The sequence below is a fragment of the Rhynchophorus ferrugineus genome, unplaced genomic scaffold, assembly GCF_030347505.1.
Source record: "Rhynchophorus ferrugineus isolate W39M unplaced genomic scaffold, kcgeb_rfMv2 rfM1, whole genome shotgun sequence".
Taxonomy (NCBI): Eukaryota; Metazoa; Arthropoda; class Insecta; order Coleoptera; family Curculionidae; genus Rhynchophorus; species Rhynchophorus ferrugineus.
This window is the reverse complement of record NW_027472580.1, coordinates 19,370,240-19,388,443: the sequence shown is the minus strand read 5'-3', so window position 1 is coordinate 19,388,443 and position 18,204 is coordinate 19,370,240. Positions and strand designations below refer to the sequence as shown.

Sequence of the window (18,204 nt, the reverse complement as noted above, 5' to 3'; positions counted from 1 at the left end):
ACTAAATTCCTTTCACACATCTATAGACTCGTAGGTCTGGTTGTTGCTACCTATGTAAAATACTGCAGAATTTACAAACAGCAATTTTCAATAAATTCGACGTCATGGTGGCAAAAGTTTACTGCCATTTTGGATGGGCTATATGCTTTTGCCATTTTCGGATGAATATTTAATATTGTTGTATTAAAAATTTATTTTAATTCTTTGTTATATGGTTGCTAGCGATTAGCACCTATTTAACATTAAGTTTAAAAAAGCATTGTTTAAAGTGTGTGTAATTTAAATGATAATTATTCATACACGTATGGGATATTCAGTTCGTATTCTATGCTATACAATTAACAATCAGTTTGATATCGCGTGGACTAATAATGGTTTATTAAATAGCATGATGTTTATATTTTTAATTACAGTCAATTCAAAATAGCAGTGACATGGGAAACGTCGCAATATTGCATTTTGCTACTCTGAGTTTTAGTACATTGAGGCTCTGACATATAACAAAATAAATATATTTTATTTTAACATTACAGTACATTAAATGGATTTATTATAGAAGAACTTAAAACTACAATTAATTTTACAGCCACATTAATTTATAGGTTAGATTTGTTTTTTTATATATACATTCAGATTTTTTCCACACTAGTATCGATAGGGTTCTAGACGCGTTTATGTATGTAGTGGTGTCCCCCTGAAGGCCTAATCCACATAATTAACAATTGTATATCTGAATAATGTATTTTACTTTCATTAGAGGGCAGATTTATGTTTTACGCTTAGTCCTTGTTTCTTTCGATGCAATATATCCTTGTAAAGTCAATATAATATTTCTCTATTTCTCTTTAGTTTGTCCTTTTACTATCTGTATACCTCTTTCTTGATAAAACTACATTTAATCACTGCATACTCTTTAATGCATTTGTTATATCTGCAAAAGAGTTAGTATTATTTCTCTACTCATACATGTTAACCAAACGTTCATGTATATTCTGAACAATAACACACACGCTGATAAAGCTTTCACACTTTATAATACAATTCCCTACAATTAAAGTATATTAATTGTATTCCTTATTGAATTGTAAACCTTTAGTGGTTTCCTCTTTCATCATCCTGTCTTGGTAATCGTCAGCACTGAATCATAAACCAACATTCATAAAGTTTTATTCAATCACAGTCACTTTCAGAAATACTAGTCAGTTATTAACTATAACCAAGCTGTTTATTTCCAATCTATTAAATACTTGCTCAAGATTCCATCATTTGTTAATTTCTTCTTCAATGTGTCTGATCGAGCTCATACAAACCGAAGATGCTATTTTCAACAATGTCTCTTTCCATAAATCCAGACAGTTCTCGTTTGAATATCCTCCTCGACCTGAATATCTATTGTAATAATTCTTTGCAATACCCCATATCAACTCAATTGGATTAAAAATGCAGTAATAGGAAGGGATACATAATACTTTTTATACACTTTAATATACACTTTTTTATACACTTTATATATATATATATATATATATATATATATATATATACTAGCTTTGGTGCATTGTACATAACAATAACTGATGGTTCCTCCAAGTTCTTTAAAAGCTAATTTTCAAACTATTGCAAAGACAAGTTATGGTTCATTTCTTCATGGTAGTCACCTTAGGAGTTAGAGAAACACTAATTCTGCATCAGGAATAAAACCATTCCTGTTTCCAGCATGCAGAACACTACCATTTTCCATGAATTTTTGTTGTCTTTATACTATATGTATTATCATCTTACCATGAGCAACCCAATGTACTATTCTGAAATATTCACGGCTTCTTTTAAATATATAAATTGATATAATTCTTCCTTGATTTTGTTATTTGTTTTTAAAAATTATATTCTTTTAAAAGCAATCTTCGGAAGTTCCATTAAACCTTCGTGGGTTATCTTTACACCACTTAAATCTTATATTCCAACAATGTATGAACGGATGTTCTACATCTCTGAAATAGCTGTATATCTTTTAGATCTTTGTGGATACTTTCCAGACTAACAATTTTATCTGAAATAATTGTATTAAATTATGTTTCGATTGAAAAACAACTTACTGTTTTATACATTTCGTATATTTGATCTGTGAAACACCAATATTCATCTTGATTCGTCACCTGTTTCGCATACACACGGTTTCTTTTTGGCGAATTTAAGGTTACAATTTGTTTTTGCAAGACTGCAAGACGCAAAAATATTTTCAATAAAAACCGCGGCGATTTTAAATTTATTAAAACAAAACTTTAAAACAACGTTGGCCGGTTTATAACCCGTAATTATAATATTTTGAAGAATTTTCAGAAGTTTGGCAAACGAGCAAAATTTAGAGTTAGTTGCTTCTCTAACAGCATTAAAACAGCTTTAAAACCATCTATTACGGAGTATATATATAAATATATATATATATATATATATATATATATATATATATATATATATATATATATATATATATATATATGTATATATACATATATATATATATATATATATATATATACATATATATATATATATGTATATATAAGTGTATATATATATATATATATATATATATATATATATATATATATATATATATACACTTATTATACCATTGACATTAAAAATATAGACACTGTAGTCGTAAACTTAGTGAACCGTAGTATCATTTATAGAATAATAATTGATATAACTAATAATTGATGACTAGAATGTTCTATGGACCGCAACCTTTCAAACGACCTCTGTGATTGCTTCATTATATAAGTATCACTATCTTCAAAACCATGTATTAGGAAAAATCTTACTTATAGCACGTCTTCTTCAACTTTACATATTGATAACATTAAAAATATAGACACTATTTGTAAACCTAGCGAACCGTAGTACCTTTTATAGAATAATAATTGATTAGCAGTTATTTAAAATGACTCGATAGCATTCGAGATATGGACGCGCCTTCATGCCACCTTTGTTTTCCTTTAACAAGAAAAACAAGGCTTTACTAAATGTCATCTGTTTTTTTCTTGTTTTGCTCTTATATATTTTTTTCGAACCAAGGGCGATAAACACGATTTTTTATACCTTAATAATGGAAAATGAAAAGTCGTTTTATCGCCTACTAGATAGGGTTGAATACAAGAATTATATAAAAAACAAACCAGTCCCAATTCACATGAGATATTTTGCAAGAGCGAGCGTTTCTGCATATGATTGAACGTACGGCTGCCAATTGCACCACCCAAACCTTTTCGTTCTTTTCTGAATGATAATTTTTTCGTTTTAAATTAGTGTCACTTTGTTATGAATGTGCGTATGAGACAAAATTAATAGCGATCCGAGAAATATTAATCATTTTGTTGATTTATGCGGCGACACTAATCACTTACCCATAAATGTATTGGATACTTTCGGTCATATAGTAACCGCCCTGGTTTTATCTTAAAATTAACCATTTGTGATAATATGCAAAATATCGTTGTTATGCCAATACATTATTTTTTATATTGTGGTTTTCAAGAATTTTTGTAGAATCAAATGGAAGAAAAGCATTCTAAAAACAAAGGGCACAAAAAAAGATAGATTCTGGCAAAGTCTGGCTTTAATATGTTGGTTACATATGCATGTATACATTTTTACGTATATATATATATATATATATATATATATATATATATATATTTTGCGTTTTAATTTTAATTTCGTTGTATTGTCTCCTGCATATATTCTACACAATACTTGATAGATCCTACTAAATGACCTAAGTAATTTATAAATAAGTAACTATAAAGCCAACATTTAAAGTTGAATATTAATTTTTTTCTTAACCTTAATCGACTAAATGCAGACCAGGTAATGTATGGTCAAGGCGCCTGTACGGTTATTTTACTAATTCCATAATAACTATAACTTCCTCTAACGCATGGAAAATGCAATTTTTTTATTATTCATGTAATATCCTGTACTACATCATTATTAATTATACCAAATGAAATAAAATTTATTAATCATTTTCACTAATGGCAGATTTCCAAATATTTAAAAAACTCCCATTAAAAAGGTTAAAAAATCACAGATAGAAAACTTCTAATACCTGCACACCAATTTGGTTTTATGAACAAATATTTAACAATTGAGCAGGAACATAAAATCATAGATATTATTGAAAAATAGCTACAAAGAGAAAGAAGCTTGCTATATTCCTGAATGTAACGCAAGTCTTTTTTATAAAGTCTTGTATAAAGAATTCATGTATAAACTTCATAAAATGTTACAGATATAAGACATTGAACTCTTAAACTGCTAGATTTCAGCCAGGATATTAGAAGAAGAAGTTTACTCAACAACAAAAGAAAGAGAGGCAGGTGTAACGCTAGGCACTCAGTACATATTCATTCATTCATTCATTCACAAATCAGTACATACTGAATTCACCTACAACCATACGATCTACATACTTATATGAATTCACATTCTTATTCTATACCGTGCAATAATAAGTAATAATAAGCAATAATAAGAAAGAACACATCAAAATAGACTAAGTTAATTAAAAGAGTTCTAATATCTTATATATAGTTGTAATATAGATAAAGAAATTTTGGGAGTGGTAAGCAAAACGTTGAAAAGAAAGAGGTACTAAAAATATACTACAGCATGTACACAATATGTTTGATATTTAGGAAAAGTTGGGAAAATATTAGTAGAGAAAGTAATGAGCTACAAAAACGTATCAGTCTGTGCATTGGCAATAATTGTATACCAATGGTAAAGGCAAAAGAAATGTTAAAAATAACTTACCAAGTTTCTACAAATATAGAAGAATAAAAAATAAAGGGGTAAGATAATAAGATAATGGAAATAGATATACAGAAAGGACATGGTAGAGTTCTTTTCATATAGTGAATCTTATGAATAATACATTTATTACAAAGACATGGAGAATATTTCTAAATAATAAAAATCTCTTAGACAGAGAGGTATTGAAGTGCAATTACTTGCAATAAAAGAATATAAAGTGTAAAAATAGTAATTTTTTCAAGGGTTCAGCAGCTTGCAAGACGGTTGACATAATATAAAAAAATGATAAAATACTCCTGCCTTTTTGAATAATAATTGTTTCGTTTGAAATGCAGTTAGTTTCATAATTTATATCCATCGTAGAACTACATTATTTTAATTAATTATAGAATTTAAACGCTGCATTTTAAATTATAACATTAATGTGGTTTTTATCTATTAATTAAAATTTAAAAAAGCATATCTAATTTATTATTGCTCTTTCAACAGATATTTCTCGGTAAGAATAAACGTGTAGTTAAGAGAGTGACAATTTCCCTATTCTATAAAAAAAAACATATTGTTTTACAGTTAATATCATTCGATCTTTTCGTTAAATCCATATTCGTAAATTGAAGTTGCCTAGACAATTATTTTGATCGAACAAATGAATTGCATTATTCAAAAATCGTCGTCAATTAGTAACGGTATTTTTCTTTATGTACACTTTCATGTTCGTATTTACTGTCTAATATAAAATGGGTTCGTTTTTATAGGCCACTTGATTCTATTTGGTCTTTTAAAATTTATTAATTTATTGTTTTTATGTATCCAATAATATTGATATACAATAGATCAGAAAGCATTGTTTCCTGTTAAATTTAACTCTCTAATAATTATTTCTTGACCCAGTTGTTGAGAAATGGGTAACTTCGATAGAAATGCATAGACTGGGATTGGAGGAATATAATATATCGATCGAAAATACCCCGGTTTACCTTTATCACATCTAAAGAGTGGGTAGCTAAAATGATCTGAACACCATACAATATAATACATCTTGTCGTGTTGCTCAGTTTATATGCCTCAGGTTACAAGTTTAGCTATATACAAGTCTTGTAGGTTATATTTCAGTGATCGCGCAAATGTGTGATCTCTCAAATATTGTTTAAGTGTTGTATGTAATGACAGCACATCTATATAAAATGACATATGACGAAATATCATCATCAATAGTGGGCGAAATTTAAACTTGACTGACAGAAACCGACGAACATTAATAAAATATTTTTAACTAAAAAATTGAACCGACTTCAAAAAATAATCCTTATTTATTTTTCTCACTAAAAAGTAAAAAGTAATCAAACTTATTTAACGAGCAACAAAGTAGAATTGTTTTGTTCTTAATTTAATTTTGTGCATATGAGACAAAATTATCTTATTTTTGTATTTTTTTTTACTTATTTTAAAGTCTTCTTTTACCAACTATGGGTTAATCTGGACTGGACCTACTATTTAACATGGGCCCCGAACCACGATCCCAGAAGACATCCGGTCTTACCCAGCTTAGTTACTGGCGTGACTGGGATCATATTTTTACACTATTGCCTAGGACAATTACAAATACTAAACAATCACATACAACATACATTTACCACTATGCCCCAGCAGGATTCCAACCCGCGGCTATCACAACAGTAAGAGGACCGTCCTGTTGCCTTTACCACTGCGCCACCAGGCCGGTGTATTTTTGTAATATTTGGTCTCGGAACCGACTTCAATCAATATATATAAACTTAGACTAGATTTTTAATCTAATCTAAGTTTGATTATTTTTTACTTTTTAGTGAGTTCCTCATTTATTTTTTGAAGTCGGTTAATTTTTTTTGTTAAAATTATTTTCTTTTTAGTGTTACTCAATAAATTATGCAGTTATTTTATTAAGTATTACAATAGGTAGGCCAAGTAAAGGGGTAGCCCGTATGAGGAAAAATAGGAATAAAGAAACAATGATACAATGACTGGAAATAAGGAACGCTTTAGGCCACGGGGGCCGCTACATAATCTAGCTGGTTTGATAAATATTCTAGCTAAACTAGAACAACAAAAAACCGCGACGGCCCCGGAATCAAACCCGCGAACTCCGCGTGTGAGCTGAACGTCCTAACCACTATACCATAGAGACAGTTGCCTACAATATTTCTATGGTTTCTCATATGATATGGTTAATTCTTAATAAGCAAACTGAACGCCTTTTCCACTGCATGACTTTGGTAAGCAAACCATCACTAAAACCTCCTCAGAAACCCCTGAAGAGTATATCGGTCGGGTTGCCGCTTTTTTCATCAGCTTACCTAAATAACTTAAAGATATACATTTAGTTGACTGTACGTCTCTATAATATATAAATAAATATCCTCTAACTCCTAGCCGTTGAGGAGTTGTGTCTTCCATCACATCATCTCAGCAATAACATTATACACAAATAGTCGATTATTTTTGATAAAAAACTATATGAAAACATTGTATGTGCCTTTTAAAATTGAGGGATTTCATTGATTTCGCCGGATTCCACCATTACATCCTGACTTGGTTCCCATGGGACCACCTGGCGCTCTAATTCGAATAAAAAAAAGAATTTTGAAAATTGGCCCATATATTAAAAAAATGCAGTGGAACATAGAACCTTCTCCTTTTTTGAATTCGGTTAATAATACATGACCAGGCGCGGAGGAATCATCGACGAAGAGGAATACTGGGCGAAATCTAAAGTTGACTGACTGAGACCGAACATCAAAAAGGGTTGTAGCTAGACAATGTGAAACTACCGCGGCAAAAGTAACCGCAAAACCTAACACTCATTTGAGTAATACTGCTTCGATAAAAACAGTATGGCGGGAACTTCACAAGGCCAACATTCATGGAAGAGTTGCGATTGCAAAACTCTTTACAACGGATGCCAACGCTAAGCTGGGAAAGTAAGAAGTGATGATAATAAAATCAGGACATTTGATGATTGAAAGAATGTGGTATTTTCTGCAGAATCATCATTTGCATTGTTTCATACTAATACGTGCGCTTATGTATGGAGAGCTTCAAAAGATTGTTTGCTTCATACAGTAAAGCATGGGGGAGGTCCCGTTGTGATTTGGCGGCAGTATCGTGTTATTCAGCTGGTCCTCTCATTCATATCACTGGCTAGATTACTCTATCCTCAATCTTGATATCTTCAATGATGATGCTATTACTATGACTAACATATTGCTGTTAAATCTTTCATATTCCAATATGGAAGTTTTAGAACAGATACTGAGGAATCTGCTCCTCGCTAATATCACTGAAGTGATTGGCAGACGCTTTGGTTTCTTAAGAATGTGACAAAATTCCATTGACATTGTACGAATCTATTTCCCGAGCATTAGCAGCTGTTTTAAAACAAATCGTGGTATACCAGTACCTTATTAATAAATAAATATTTTGTATAACTTAGTCGTTTAATATTATATCTATATTATCCTCCATATCTACTAAAGATCCTCATGTGGTTCAAATTTGACTGCAATTAATCAAGTTAATTATAATGTTTCCTTTATAAACTCTCCATCGGATTCATAATAAAAAAAACTAAAAAAGGTGTAAAACAATCTCAAATTTTTTATTTCAATTTTTTTTTCAATACTTTTGCCATCAAAATTAGATTACAAATATATCAGTTAATAATCAATATATTACCAAAAATCAAAATCGAACACAAATTTTACATTTTTAAGTGCATTACAGACTGCATTTTGTCTATCTAATTATTAGTATCAGCACAACTACTATAATACTTAATATATTTTAGAAGAAATGGTGAAGGTAACTTTTAACGTTGTATGCGTACAAAGGCAATGATGGTTTGCAAACTCGATAATATTATTGTATATATACCTAATGTTTAGTGTTATTTATTGATAATATTCGAACATTTGTATAAAAATATTAATAAATTACTGAAAGTTGATGGCAAGGTATTCCTATGTCGGAGGGAATCTGTACGGATTAGAAAAAAAATTCTTCTCTTATGGAAGGAAAGAGGGTGGATTCTTCTTATTTCTTATTTTTTCCCTTGAAGATGACAGGTACATTACTTTATTGTGTCAAAAAAAAATTAAAATATTTTAACTTTCTCATCAGAAATAATTTTTTTTTATCAGAGATTGCCTTTGCTCTTCTATTTTCCCAACAATACAAAAATAATTGATGATAGTGCAAGAGAATTTTAAAATTAAATCCAGCTTTATGCGAAAATATGGAGAAACTCCAGAAAATTAAGAGGATTGTAAGGAGACATGACTCCATTCTCATTTCAACATCGAAGTAATACTACTCTTTGATAACACCATAAAAGGACGCAAACTCAACAGAATCAAAGTGTAGTCAGATATATTTAATAAAAAAAAAGTAGTGTTAATACATAAACATTATTATACCAAAGATAAGATAGGGTCGATAAGTCCTCCTAGATATACACCTAGATTTCAGTTAATGTAAAAAACAAATTGTAGGTTTGACTATGACAATGTAAAAATGTAATAAATACATTATTAGAAAAATTAAAATAAATGTTATAAAATGTCTCCTTCTTGAAATGGCCCTAATTTTTTGTCTGATTTTTTACCTTGACAGAAGAATGTATAAAGAAGGCTCACACCAAATTTTATATCAACATATCAACCGTTTCAAAACAACGTTTTAAAAATTTGTTTTAAGACAAAAAAACACTTTGTCACTAGAGCAAATATATCTCACAACGTATCGGTTTAATTACGAAATGGTTTAGATATCTCGTAACTTATAGCAAGAGCAATATCTCGGAAAATAATTGACGTTTTTGAAATTCCTTTTAGGGACACATTTTTAAAGGATTAAGCTTTGGAAATAAAAAAGTCTAGACTATAATACTGCCTAAATATATGATTTATTTTTAGATTAACATTTTTGTTGTAAACAAATATTGAACAAAGCGTAATATGAGACAAAAAAACACGCATAAACATAGGACATGTTCACGATTAATTCCCAATCCTTAGTAGTTCATTAACACATTGCAAAATGACTCAAAAGTCGAGCGCATTTTTTCGTGCATTTTTTCTATACCGTTACGAAATTTGTAAAAGGTTTTCGATCATTAGACCGTGTCAAGGTATCAAGAGTAGGAAATAATGGACTTTTATCTATATTGGTTGGTGTTTGGTTGTGAATTTAATGATAGTTGAAAGCGATAACTCGACGCAAACACGACAAATAAGTGTACGTTATGGATTATGCGGTAATGCGTTCAAATAACGTGTTAGATAATTCGTCTTGATAATTCATAGTTGGTACAATAAAGGTTTATTAATTATAGAGGAAAATGAGCTGTCTTGATAGAACTGATTAATTACTTATAACATCGGTTGATGTATCAATCTTTTAAGCGATATAAAATCTCTTAGTCATAATCAGATATTATTTATTAGACAAAAAATATTAAAACAAAGATTTGTATAGCCGTTTTAACTTTTTTATGTTTGTGATTGTTTGCTATTAATAATATTAATTTAACACTGCAAGATTTATATGCTGCAGATATACCAAGTTAGTCGGGATTTAGTTTCCGGTTTCTGTAACAGGTTTCGATAGCCATAGGTATACAATATTGTGAGTTGATACATATATTTTATTAACCTCAAAATCTTTGAACATGCCATTTGCATTAGTTTTCTCATTTCACTAAGAGAAGGTATCACGTAATGAGTGATGAGTAACAGGTGCTGAGATCATCTGGATGGGACTTACTGTCTAAACCTGGATCCATCTGATTACCACCTTTTGGCATGGATGTCGTATAGGCTTGCGGAGCAGCACTTCGTAATTTTTTGGAATAAGTTAAAAAATGGCACAATGGCTATCTTAGCTCAAAGGAGAAACTATTCTTTTGGAATGGCGTTCATACGTCGTCTAACAGATAAGCAAAATATATAAAAACAAATAGTCAATATAAATAAATAAATAGAATGATAAATTTATAAATAAAAATTATTATATGATAATATTGATTACATCTAGGACATTTTTCAATATAATAATTAATAATTAACTATACTAGTAAATTGTTATATTTTGTATTAGTGAGATTACTTGGACGTAATATTCTTTCACAGTGATTTTCCAAAAACGCTCATAACTATTAAAAACTATTATAACATTTTCTTTTAACATTAATTGACACAATACTCCTGCAGATCTACAAAGGTAATTTGATCAAGTCAATGGATTTTTGAAATTGAAAATTGTATTACAAATATAATATATGATAAGAAACCATGGAAAGCAGATAATTTTTTTTTGCATTTTAATCTTTATATACGTGATATTTATGTGAATTAGGATTTAATAGCATATCTCTGTAATCTCTTATGCATAATTGTTTCTTGTATATGGAATGCGTAATTTTTCCATCACACTTCTTCATGATGAATTTCATAGTAGTGGTTTCTTTAACTGGGCATACTTCATATGATAATATACATCTGAATTTCCCCTCCTTGTAAGAGATTTCAAACACGTATAAGTATTCTAGACAGATCATTTAGATCATGCTAATTAATAATCTTATCAAATCAATAATCAATCATCAATCAATCAATCAATAACTTGTGCTTATATTATTACTAATCTTGGACATCGAACTAAGACTAACAATTTTTGATGGGAAGACCAGCTCCTCTATAGTAGTGGGTTTGAATTTTGTCATGCTATGAATGTACATTTTATTTGTAGTTATCCATGGATAAAATTGTAATAATCCAAGAAATTAGCGTGGCTAGAGTCGATTTACATATAGAAAATTATTATAGATGTGGTAGTTTGACTTTTTATCAGTTAGTAAACAGGAGATTTTAAAGTATCCAACTACAATTACAATTAGATAGTAAGTAAAAGTAAACAATTAAATGAATGAATATGATCCATTATATAAATAAAATTAAAATGTGTTTTATTAATACAATTAATTAATATAGTTGCACATCTGCTTAAGTTCATCATTGTTTATAAATATATAAATATATATCATTGTTTATAAATAAGCAATATAGTTTTACTACAAAATAAGTTTAGTCTATCATTCTTTATTATATTTAAATATGTATTAGTTTCTTTGAAGACTTACTTACAAGAACATTGTGTAATTTGTTTTATATAGTGTAGTTTAATCCTCTCCCATTAGCCTACTTTATATTCATAGGTTACATATCTACAACCGCTCCCTATTTTATTACATTACTATAAAATTACCGTAAAAGTTCTTTATTATGAAAACTGAATGACAACTGATACATTCATTATTTATTATTACCAAATGAATATTTATATTATTTCATTTATTACCGTTATTTAATACCTCTTATTTAATATTAATATATATGCTGATGTACTATACCTATCATACCTAATAAATTTATTTCCCTACCTTATTTTTTGCATTTTTTATTAAAATTTACAGTTTTGAAATATTTTTTAAACGGCTACTGTGATGACAATATGCTTGTCTAGGTATCTGGTTTGTCTCCGAATTGATTTAGTTCACCAAGACGGGGTAGTGATATCAAAACTACAACTTTTAAATCGTTGAAACAAAAACAAACAGCAGGTATATATAATGAAGCAGCAGCTTCAGCATAAGTTTCTAAATATGTTTAAATGGATTCGACAGCTGATTGAAATGTAAAATTTTAATAATGATTCTATAATGAATTTTTAAAGTACTCTTGTCCAAATGCCAGAAATTTAGCAGTATAAACGCTATAAATGGGTAGTCTAGTACAGGAGAAAAAGCATTGTTTCGTGTCAATAATAAGATAACATAAAATCGGAATTCTATAGAGTTTATAATGTCTCTGAAAATTGTATTATTCATAGAATATCTAACAGCTGATTTCAAAGGTGATTGTACAAATATTATTCATGAAGTTCGCTCAATTTTACAATTTCGTAACAAATTTAATAGAAATTCAAAACTATGACGAAAATAGAAACAAAATAAAGCTATACATACAACATAATTCATTTCAACGTTCGCCTTATCCGGCAGCCTTAAAAATAGCTCCAACAGTTACTTTAAATATGTCGACAAATTTACCAAAGACAAAAAAAATAGAAAAAACACTGGAAAGAATTAATCTAATTTGATAGTGAATAGGTTAACAGATAGTATATAGTTTACACATAAAAATAACAGAAACAACCATTCTATTTCATTATTTCCCACGTAGTATAAATAAACATTACGATACACCAATTTTTTAAAAAACTTCTCCTACAATGTCACTGCACCCTTATTTTTTAATTAAATATTAATGAATGGCTTTTATTATACATGTGCAATCGTTAAATATTTAACAGATACAATTAAATTGATATTGTTTTCAACACCAAACATATATTACAATATAATTAATTAACAATTTACTGAAATAATTCATAGTATACAAAAGAGTAGGATTAACATATTATATAAAAATAAAAATCGTCATTTTGATAGATGGCTTAGAGTTACCTAAAAGTGCATATAAATCTTTATTAAATTGTATTTTATTCTCTGTATGGACTGGATCTAACATCTAAGACTACTATCATTGTCCCAAGGTTTTTTTATGGTATCAAATTCCATTGTTAGTTTATTGGAATAAGATTAAGGAGATAATTTTTATTTAGTGTTTATATTAATTCTTTATTTTATAAAAGTTTGCTGGTATATTTATATACAAAATTTTTTTAATGTTACTAAAAGTACAAGTTTATCGTATATATATACACTTACATATATATATATATATATATATATATATATATATATATATATATATATATATGTAAGTATTTGCCTAGAGTCCTTTAAATTATTAATTTTATTACAAGAAAACTGGTACATACTTACTCGAGTCAATATCGCCGTCACTTTTTCATGTAACCGGCGGATTTTGCCTCGATAAAATTGGTTTTCTTGGGAGACGATCCAAGAATCTTTTAAAAAACAGAACTGCTGTTCAGCCAATACATTTATTGAAATAGATGGTAATCCGTAGTTGCAAGATCTGTAGAATATGGTGGGTGGGGCATGTTCCAGTTTAACATTTCTAGATAACAAAGTGTTAGCCTCTTAAGCTATCTGCGGACAGACGTTATTATATTAAGATTACATTGTCATACCTTCCTTGATATACCGGCCGTTCTGTTTTTGATATACAAGCCAAACTATGGCGTGATTCTGTCATGTCTTCGTCTCTGATTTTGGTAATTCGTAGTGAAGTACTTTGAATTTGTTACATTACATATGTATACAAGACTATAGCATCATGAATACTTGACTTTTGCGTAGGCCAATAATTTTTTCCCCTTGAGGATGTCTCAGAATCATTTTTGTCATCAGTAACTATGTGAATCCCTTTTTCTCGGTCATTTGACATGCTGTTCAACATCTCTAGGCTTTTAGTAAAAATAAAATAAACTTAGAAGTAGTATTAAAAATGCCAAAATTTGGAAGAAAATACCTCTATAATTAAAATACAATTATATAAGGACAAGAGATAAATATTCAAAAATCAATTAATGTGAGCTAACTGGGAAGGGAAGATTACGATAACGATGCCAGACTACAAACAAATAACAAATGAAAAAGATAGAACGCAAGAAGAAATAAAAAAAGTTCAACAATGTGATGAAATGAAAGCGGTGTAATCGCCATAAATTGATAGGAATGAGAAAAATTAGGAATCTGATAATCTGTATCTAGAGTGGAGAAGATTCAAGACGAAAGAGCCTCACCAGGAGCAGGTTGCATGATAACTAGGAAACTGGAACAAGGTTCTTATTCTTAGAGCATGTATTGAGAAAGAATATTGCTAATAAATGTGAAAAAAAGTTGAAATAAAAATAACAATCGTATACTCGAAATATTATCCAACATTTTCATTATTTATCAATAGATCTTGACTAATTGGAGGTAATTTTGTTAGTTCCCATGATTTCTTTGCTCTAATAACATTCAATAAGCTACATATACCTATAATATATGATATATTTCAATGTTACATCGATTAACTCTGTTTTACGACATTATTAAACTCATAAAAGATACCGACGCCGTTAATGCGCATGTAAGTTGCAGTTTCAAATAAGCAATTAGCTAACTTTGGTTACGAGGCATTAACATGGTGTATGATGTTGCATAATCGGTTTTAATATTGATATTGATAATTTAACTAGTGATGGGATAAAATCAAGTAAAAATATATATTTTTGTTGTGGCTTATGAAGCAACTACTGCGCAATTTGCTTACCGTATATATTGCCGTAATATGCCATAAGATAAAAAATGTAATAAAAGTGAAAATACAAAAATGGTCTTAATCTTATGAATAAATATATAAATATTCATAGGACTTATGTAGATACTGCAGATGAACATCAGGATAGTGTTGTGAATAACGAGACAGTAAACATTTCACAAACAGAATCTTCCCAGTATTGATAAAAATTAGGTAAAAAGAGCATTTAAATATAAAACGCAGAAAAAATAGGTATATTTTTTATTTACATCATGTTTTCGTAGTTCTTCATTAAAATGACTTCAAATAGTGATATTGTGGTAATGTTTGTTTGTTTCAATCAGTTGCTATCGCTTTACTGAAATTTAGCTAACAGGTCAATATCAATAGATCTTGACTAATTGGAGGTAATTTTGTTAGTTCCCATGATTTCTTTGCTCTAATAACATTCAATAAACTACATATACCTATAATATATGATATATTTCAATGTTACATCGATTAACTCTGTTTTACGACATTATTAAACTCATAAAAGATACCGACGCTGTTAATGCGCATGTAAGTTGCAGTTTCAAATAAGCAATTAGCTAACTTTGGTTAGGAGGCATTAACATGATGTATGATGTTGCATAATCGGTTTTAATATTGATATTGATAATTTAACTAATGATCGGATAAAATCAAGTAAAAATATGTATTTTTGTTGTGGCTTATGAGGCAACTACTGCTCAATTTACTTACCGTATATATTGCCGTAATATGCTATAAGATAAAAAATATAATAAAAGTGAAAATACATAAATGGTCTTAATATTATGAACAAATATATAAATGTTCATAGGATTTATGTAGATACTGCAGATGAACATCAGGATGGGGTTGTGAATAACGAGACAGTAAACATTTCACAAACAGAATCTTCCCAGTATTGATAAGGATTAGGTAAAAAAAGCATTTAAATATAACAAGCAGAAAAAATAGGTATATTTTTTATTTCCATCATGTTTTCTTATTTTTTCATTAAAATGTCTTCAAATAGTGATATTGTGGTAATGTTTCAATCAGTTGCTATCGCTTTACTCAAATTTAGCTAACAGGTCAATTGAAAAGTTTTGTTTTATTCAACATAATTCCCTTCAAGGGCGGTACTCTGATTACAGCGACCCTCCAACTTTTCGATATCATTTCTGTAGTACGATTTGTCCTTTGCTTCAAAATAGGCCTCAGTTCGGCGATCACATCTTCATTCGACGAAAACTTCTTCCCAGCAAGCATTCTTTCGTGGTCTGAGAACAGGAAATAGTCACTGGGGGGCAGATCTGGAGAATACGGTGGATGAGGAAGCAATTCGAAGCCCAATTCTTGGATTTTTGCCATCGTATTCACTGACATGGTGCATTGTTTTGGTGAAGCAGCACTTTATTTTTCAAATGCGCCCGTTTTTCGACGATTTCGTCCTTCGAACGGTCTAATAACGTTATGTAGTAGTCTTGGTTGATGGTCCTTCTTTTTTCGAGGTAGCCAATGAAAACTATTCCATGGATATCCCAAAATACAGACGCCATAAGCTTGCCAGCCGATTATTGCGTTTTCCCACGCTTCGGAGCAGGTTCATCGTGCGCAGTCCACTCGAATGACTGTCGATTGGACTTCGGAGTAAAATGATAGAGCGATGTTTCATCCATTGTCACATATCGACGCAGAAACTCGGGTTTATTACGCTTGATCATCTTCAAACACTGCTCCGAATCATTCACTCGTCGTTGTTTTTGGTCAAATGTGAGCTCACGCGGCACCCACTTTGCACATACCCAAATATTCGTGAATCATATGATGTACACGTTCAGGTAGTATCTTTAGAGTGTCTCTTATTCATTCAATTTCAATTTACGGTCATTCAAATTCATTTTGTGTATTTTTAAAAGGTGTTCGTCGGTAACAACCTCTTTTGGGCGTCCACTGCGTTCACCGTCTTCGGTGCTCATTTCACCCCATCTAAACTTAGCATACCAATACTTGAAGGTTAATTTTTCCTGGGGTAGTGTCCGGAAACTCGGCATCAAGCCAAGTTTTTGCTTCAACTTTATTTTTAAGACATATCGATTTAATTCTAATTAATAATAATTAATATCTAATTAATATATATATATATATATATATATATATATATATATATATATATATATATAGAGAGAGAGAGAGAGAGAGAGAGAGAGAGAGAGATACTGCAGATAAACATCAGGATAATGTTGGGAATGACGAGCCAGTAAACATTTCACAAACAGAATCTTCCCGGTATTGATAAGGATTAGGTAAAAAGAGCATTTAAATATAATAAGCAGAAAAAATATGTATATTTTTGTTTCCATCATCTTTTCGTATTTTTTCATTAAAATGTCTTCAAGTTGTGATATTGTGATCATGATTTTTTGCATCAGTCAGTTGCCATTGCTTTACTCAAATTTAGCTATTTTAATCGCTGTATAAATGTGGATTTGTTCAATCAGATGTTCTTTTTCAACGTTTTCGAATACTTGATATTGATTACTTATTAATGATAATATTAGGGAAATTAGCTTTCCTTAACTCTTCACAAGTATTGTTTGGATAGCTCACCTGTTTATATGTTAGGACTTGAGAAATAAAGTATGGTTTAAAGGCACAACAAAACAAAGAATATTTTTAATAATCACATTTACAAAATATAGATTTTTACGAAAACTGTATTGTCATTATAGTAGAAATACCATATCGTCCATTGTTTACTCATAGAAAACAAACGTGTAATATAATTTCGATCTGAAGGTCGATTTTTTCTACAAATTCTTTTGATTCGACGTTATTTATCTTAGAGAATTCTTTCGCAGTTTCGTAAATCCAGTCTTTGATCTCTGTCGACCTTACATCTGAGACCGCGCCCTTGTTTATTACGTTGTTACAAAAGTCGAGTAAAAACCGGATGACATTGTACGGTGGGTTGTATCAAGTGACATTTTCATTGAGATTTCGTTTTCCTTTTAATTATATCATATTTCATCGTCGTGATTTA

At 29.7% G+C, this 18,204-nt stretch overlaps 1 protein-coding gene across 2 annotated transcripts in view; it reads left to right on the top strand.

Moving 5' to 3' along the window:
* The window catches only part of yellow-e, a 77,675-nt gene that overhangs the window by 43,550 nt on the left and 15,921 nt on the right, over window positions 1–18,204 (top strand). Inside the window, exon 1 of one of the 2 annotated variants that reach the window (XM_076403452.1) lies at window positions 18,043–18,127. The exons of the other annotated variant lie outside the window; for it this stretch is intronic. The gene's annotated coding sequence lies outside the window, so the exon portion shown is untranslated. Of the gene's footprint in view, window positions 1–18,042; window positions 18,128–18,204 lie in introns of those variants that run through there. 2 annotated transcript variants of the gene reach the window in all.